The sequence below is a fragment of the Rhinolophus hipposideros genome (assembly GCF_964194185.1).
Source record: "Rhinolophus hipposideros genome assembly, chromosome: 24".
Classification (NCBI taxonomy): Eukaryota; Metazoa; Chordata; class Mammalia; order Chiroptera; family Rhinolophidae; genus Rhinolophus; species Rhinolophus hipposideros.
Window position 1 is genome coordinate 39755115 of NC_138070.1, and position 7060 is coordinate 39762174.

Here is a 7060-nt window from a genome sequence, read left to right on the forward strand (position 1 = left end):
GGGGTTAGGGTTAGGGTTAGTGTTAGGGTTAGGGTTAGGGTTGGTGTTAGGGTTAGGGTTACGTTTAGGGGTAGTTTTAGGGTTAGGGTTGGTGTTAGGTTTAGTGTTAGGGTTAAGGTTAGGGTTAGGGTTAGGGTTAGGGTTATGGTTAGTGTTAAAGTAAGGGATTAGGGTTAGGGTTAGGGTTAGGGTTAGGTTACCCTGAGCACTACCCCTTGCCCTACGCCTACGCCTAGCACTACCTCTGGTCCTATCCCTACCTCTGGCCCTATAGCTCCCCCTACCCATAGGCCCACCCCCATTCCTACCCCTAGCCACAGCTCCAACTCCTGGCCCTAGGCCTACTCCGAGGTTTACCCCGACACCCACGCCTTGCCCTATACCTACCCCAGGGCTACGCCTATCGCTCACACTAGCCCTAGCTCGGGCCCTAGACCAACGCCCAGTGCTCATCTAGTCCGATGCCTAGCAATTGCCCGTCGCCGACCAGTACACCTTGACCTACCGTTAGCCAGAGCACTAAGCCGTGTCCTAGGAAATCACCCTGGACCCACCCTTAGCCACACCCTAATCCAGCCCTACACCTGTTCCAAGTACTAGGACTACCCGGAGCCCTCCCGTGACACCTACATTTAACCCTCGGCTAACCCCTACCACTACCATTCGTCTTAGGCCTAACATGAGCCCTAACCCTAACACTGCTCGTTTGCCTCTGCCAACCACTGGCCCTTCATCTAACCCTACCCCGAGCACGACCCCTCACCCTAGGCCTACGCCTAGCACTATCTCTGGTCCCACCACTACCCCTGGCCCTACAGCTCCCCCTACCCATAGGACCACCCCCAACCCTACCCCTAGCCACAGCTCCCACTCCTGGCCCTAGGCCTACTCCGAGGTTTACCTCGACACCCACCCCTTGCCCTATTCCTAGCCCAGCGCTACGCCTACTGCTCCCACTAGCCCTATCTCGGGCCCTAGACCAATGCGCATGGCTCCCTCTAGTCCGAGGCCTAGAACTTGCCCGTCGCTGACCATACACCTTGCCATTGTTAGGGTTAGGATTAGGGTTAGGGTTAGGGTTAGGGTTAGGATTCAGGGTTAGGGTTAGGGTTAGGGTTGGTGTTAGGGTTAGGGTTAGGGTTAGGTTTAGGGTTGGTGTTAGGTTTAGTGTTAGGGTTAGGGTTAGGGTTAGGATTAGGGGTTAGGGTTAGGGTTAGTGTTAGGGTTAGGGTTAGGGTTGGTGTTAGGGTTAGGGTTAGGGTTAGGGTTAGGGTTGGTGTTAGGGTTAGGGTTAGGGTTAGGGTTAGGGTTGGTGTTAGTTTTAGAATTAGGGTTAGGGTTAGGGTTAGGGTTAGGGGTTAGGGTTAGAGTTAGTGTTAGGGTTAGGGTTAGGGTTAGGGTTAGGGTTAGGGTTAGGGGTAGGGTACGCCAAGCACTATTCCTCGCCCTAGGCCTACGCCTAGCACTACCTCTGGTCCTACCACTACCCCTGGCCCTACAGCTACCCCTACCCATAGGCCAACCCCCATCCCTACCCCTAGCCACAACTCCAAATCCTGTCCCAAAGCCTACTCCGAGGTTTACCTTGACACCCACCCCTTGCCCTTTGCCTACCCCAGCGCTACGCCTACCACTCCCACCAGCCCTACCTTAGGCCCTAGACCAACGGCCAGTGCTCACTCTAGTCCGAGGCCTAGCACTTGCCCGTCGCCGACCAGTACACCTTGCTTTACCGTTAGCCAGAGCACTAACCCGTGTCCTACGAAAACATTCTGGACAAACCCTTAGTCACATTCTAATCCAGCCCTACATCCGTTCTGAGTCCTACAACTACCCGGAGCCCTCCCGTGACACCTACCCCTAGCCCTCGGCCATCCCCTTCCACTACCACTAGTCCTAGGCCTCACATGAGCCCTAACCCTAACACTGCCCTTGGGCCTCTGCCAACCACTAGCCCTTAACCTAACCCTACTGCGAGCACTACCACTCGCCCTAGGCTTACGCCTAACACTACCTCTGGTCCTATCCGTACCCTTGGCCCTACAGCTCCCCCTACCCATAGGCCCACCCCCATCCCTATCCCTAGCCACAACTCCAAATCCTGGCCCTAAGCCTACTCCGAGGTTTACCCCGACACCCACCCCTTGCCCTATGCCTACCCCAGTGCTTCGCCTACCGCTCCCACTAGCCCTAGCTCGGGCCCTAGACCAACGCGCATGGCTCCCTCTAGTCCGAAGCCTAGAACTTGCCCGTCGCTGACCATAGACCTTGCCATTGTTAGGGTTAGGGTTAGGGTTAGGGTTATGGTTAGGGTTAGGATTAGGGTTCAGGGTTAGGGTTAGGGTTTGGTTGGTGTTAGGGTTAGGGTTAAGGTTAGGGTTGGTGTTAGGTTTAGGGTTAGGGTTAGGGTTAGGGTTAGGGTTAGGGGTTAGGGTTAGGGTTAGTATTAGGGTTAGGGTTAGGGTTCGTGTTAGGGTTAGTGTTAGGTTTAGGGGTAGGATTAGGGTTAGGGTTAGGGTTGGTGTTAGGTTTAGGGTTAGGGTTAGGGTTAGGGTTAGGGTTAGGTTACCCCGAGCACTACCCCTTGCCCTAGGCCTACGCCTAGCACTACCTCTGGTCCTACCCCTACCCCTGGCCCTACAGCTCCCCCTACCCATAGGCCCACCCCCATCCCTACCCCTAGCCATAGGTCCAACTCCTGGCCCTAGGCCTACTCCGAGGTTTACCCCGACACCCACCCCTTGCCCTATACCTACCCCAGCGCTACGCCTATCGCTCCCACTAGCCCTAGCGCGTGCCTTAGACCAACGACCAGTGCTCTTCTAGTCCGATGCCTAGCACTTGCCCGTCGCCGACCAGTACACCTTGACCTACCGTTAGGCAGAGCACTAAGCCGTGTCCTACGAAATCACCCTGGACCTACCCTTAGCCACACCCTAATCCAACCCTACACCTATTCGAAGTCCTAGGACTACCCGGAGCCCTCCCGTGACACCTACCCTTAGCCCTCGGCTAACCCCTACCTCTACCACTCGTCCTAGAGCTAACATGAGCCCTAACCCTAACACTGCTCGTTGGCCTCTGCCAACCACTAGCCCTTCACCTAACCCTACCCCGAGCACGACCCCTTGCCCTAGGCCTACGCCTAGCACTATCTCTGGTCCTACCACTACCCCTGGCCCTACAGCTCCCCCTACCCGTAGGCCTACCCCCATCCCTACCCCTAGCCACAGCTCCCACTCCTGGCTCTAGGCCTACTCCGAGGTTTACCTCGACACCCACCCCTTGCCCTATGCCTACCCCAGTGTTAGGGTTAGGGTTAGGGTTAGGTTTAGGTTTAGGGTTAGGGTTAGGGTTAGGGTTAGGGTTAGGGTTAGGGTTACGGTTTAGGGCTAGGGATAGTGTTAGGGTTGGTGTTAAGGTTAGGGTTAGGGTTAGGGTTGGTGTTTGGTTTAGGGTTAGGTTTAGTGTTAGGGTTAGGGGTTAGAGTTAGGGTTAGTGTTAGGGTTAGGGTTAGGGTTAGGGTTAGGGTTAGGGTTACGGTTAGGGTTAGGGTTAGGGTTAGGGTTGGTGTTAGGTTCAGGGTTAGGGTTAGGGTTAGGGTTAGGGTTAGGGTTTAGAGTTAGAGTTAGGTTAGGGTTAGGGTTAGGGTTAGGGTTAGAGTGAGGTTTTGGGTTAGGGTTAGGGTTAGGATTAGGTTTAGGGTTGGTGTTAGGGTTAGGGTTAGGTTTAGTGTTAGGGTTAGGTTTAGGGTTAGGGTTAGGGTTAGGGTTAGGGTTACGGTTTAGGGCTAGGGATAGTGTTAGTATTGGTGTTAAGGTTAGGGTTAGGGTTAGGGTTGGTGTTAGGTTTAGGGTTAGGTTTAGTGTTAGGGTTAGGGGTTAGAGTTAGGGTTAGTGTTAGGGTTAGGGTTAGGGTTAGGGTTAGTGTTAGGGTTAGGGTTAGGGTTAGGGTTAGGTTTTGGTTTAGGGTTAGGATTAGGTTTAGGGTTAGGGTTGGTTTTAGGGTTAGGGTTAGGGTTAGGGTTAGGGTTAGGTTACCCCGAGCACTACCCCTCGCCCTAGGGTTAGGGTTAGGGTTAGGGTTAGGGTTAGTGTTAGGGTTAGGGTTAGGGTTAGTGTTAGGGTTAGGGTTAGGGTTAGGGTTAGGGTTAGGGTTAGGGTTTAGGGTTAGGGTTAGGGTTAGGGTTGATGTTAGGGTTAGGGTTAGGGGTAAGGTTAGGGTTGGTGTTAGGTTTAGGGTTAGGGTTAGGGGTAGGGATAGGGTTAGTGTTACGGTTTAGGGTTAGGGTTAGGGTTAGTGTTAGGGTTAGGGTTAGGATTTAGGGTTAGGATTAGGGTTAGGGTTAGGGTTGGTGTTAGGGTTAGGGTTAGGGTTAGAGTTAGGGTTTAGGGTTAGGATTAGGGTTAGGGTTGGTGTTAGGGTTAGGCTTAGGGTTAGGGTTGTTGTTAGGTTTAGGGTTAGGGTTAGGGTTAGGTTTAGGGTTTGGGTTTAGAGTTAGAGTTAGGTTAGGGTTAGGGTTAGGGTTAGAGTTAGGTTTTGGGTTAGGGTTAGGGTTAGGGTTAGTTTAGGGTTGGTGTTAGGGTTAGGGTTAGGTTTAGGGTTAGGGTTAGGGGTTAGGGTTAGTGTTAGGGTTAGGGTTAGGGTTAGGGTTAGGGTTAGGTTTAGGGTTAGCTTTTGGGTTAGGGTTTGGGTTGGTGTTAGGGTTAGAGTTAGGGTTAGGGTTAGGGTTGGTGTTAGGTATAGGGTTAGGGTTAGGGTTAGGGTTAGGGTTAGGGTTACGGTTTAGGGTTAGGGATAGTGTAAGGCTTGGTGTTAAGGTTAGGGTTAGGGTTAGGGTTGGTGTTAGGTTTAGGGTTAGGTTTAGGGTTAGGGTTAAGGGTTAGAGTTAGGGTTAGTGTTAGGGTTAGGGTTAGGGTTAGGTTTAGGTTTAGGGTTAGGGTTAGGGTTAGGGTTAGGGTTACGGTTTAGGGCTAGGGATAGTGTTAGGGTTGGTGTTAAGGTTAGGGTTAGGGTTAGGGTTGGTGTTTGGTTTAGGGTTAGGTTTAGTGTTAGGGTTAGGGGTTAGAGTTAGGGTTAGTGTTAGTGTTAGGGTTAGGGTTAGGGTTAGTGTTTGGGTTAGGGTTAGGGTTAGGGTTAGGGTTGGTGTTAGGTTTAGGATTAGTGTTAGGTTTAGGGTTAGGGTTAGGGTTAGGGGTTAGGGTTAGGGTTAGAGTTAGGTTAGGGTTAGGGTTAGAGTTATGGTTAGGGTTAGGGTTTGGGTTAGGTTACCCCGAGCACTACCCCTCGCCTTAGGGTTAGGGATAGGGTTAGGGTTAGGGTTAGGGTTAGGGTTAGGGTTAGGGTTAGTGTTAGTGTTAGGGTTAGGGTTAGGGTTAGTGTTAGGGTTAGGGTTAGGGTTAGGGTTAGGCTTTCGGTTAGGTTTAGGTATAGGGTTAGGGTTAGGGTTAGGGTTTATATTTAGAGTTAGGTTAGGGTTAGGGTCAGGTTTTGGGTTAGGGTTAGGTTTAGGGTTAGGTTTTGGGTTAGGGTTAGGGTTAGGGTTAGAGTTAGGGTTAGGGTTTAGGGTTAGGGTTAGGGTTAGGGTTGGTGTTAGGGTTAGGGTTAGGGTTAGGTTAGGGTTGCTGTTAGGTTAAGGGTTAGGGTTAGGGTTAGAAATAGGGTTAGGTTTAGGGTTACGGTTAGGGTTAGGGTTAGGGTTAGGGTTGGTGTTAGGTTTAGGGTTAGGGTTAGGGTTAGGGTTAGGGTTAGGGTTTAGAGTTAGAGTTATTTTAGGGTTAGGGTTAGGGTTAGGGTTAGAGTTAGGTTTTGGGTTAGGGTTAGGGTTAGGGTTAGGTTTAGGGTTGGTGTTAGGGTTAGGGTTAGGTTTAGTGTTAGGGTTAGGGGTTAGGGTTAGTGTTAGGGTTAGGGTTAGGGTTAGGATTACGGTTAGGTTTAGGGTTAGGTTTTGGGTTAGGGTTAGGGTTTGTGTTAGGGTTAGGTTTAGGGTTAGGGTTAGGGTTGGTGTTAGGTTTAGGGTTAGGGTTAGGGTTAGGGTTAGGGTTAGAGTTAGGTTAGGGTTAGGGTTATGGTTATGGTTAGGGTTAGGGTTAGGTTACCCCGAGCACTACCCCTCGCCCTAGGGTTAGGGTTAGGGTTAGGGTTAGGGTTGTCGTTAGGGTTAGGGTTAGGGTTAGGGGTTAGGGTTAGTGTTAGAGTTAGGTTAGGGTTAGGGTTAGGGTTAGGGTTAGGTTACCCCGAGCACTACCCCTCGCCCTAGGCCTACGCCTAGCACTACCTCTGGTCCTACCCCTACCCCTGGCCCTACAGCTCCTTCTACCCATAGGCACAGCAAAATCCCTAACCCTAGCCACAGCTCCACTCCTGGCCCTAGGCCTACTCCGAGGTTACCCCAACACCCACCCCTTGCCCTATGCCTACCCCAGCGCTACGCCTATCGCTTCCACTAACCCTAGCTCGGACCATAGACCAACGCCCAGTGCTCATCTAGTCCGAGGCCTAGCACTTGCCCGTCGCCGACCTGTACACCTTGACCTACCTTAGCCAGAGCACTAAGCCGTATCCTATGAAACCACCCTGGACCCACCCTTAGCCACACCCTAATCCAGCCCTACACCTGTTCCGTGTCCTAGGACTACCCGGAGCCCTCCCGTGACACCTAACCTTAGCCCTCGGCTAACCCCTACCACTACCACTCGTTTTAGGCCTAACATGAGCCCTAACCCTAACACTGCTCGTTGGCCTCGGCCAACCACTAGCCCTTCACCTAACCCTACCCCGAGCCCGACCCCTCGCCCTAGGCCTAAGCCTAGCACTACCTCTGGTCCTACCACTACCCCTGGCCCTACAGATCCCCCTACCCATAGGCCCACCCCGATCCCTACCCCTAGTCACAGCTCCCACTCCTGGCCCTAGGACTACTCCGAGGTTCACCTCGACACCCACCTTTTGCCCTATGCCTACCCCAGCGCTACGCCTACCGCTTCCACTAGACCTAGCTCGGGCCGTAGACCAACGCCCATGGCTCCCTCTAGTCCGAGGCCTAGAAATTGCCCGTCGC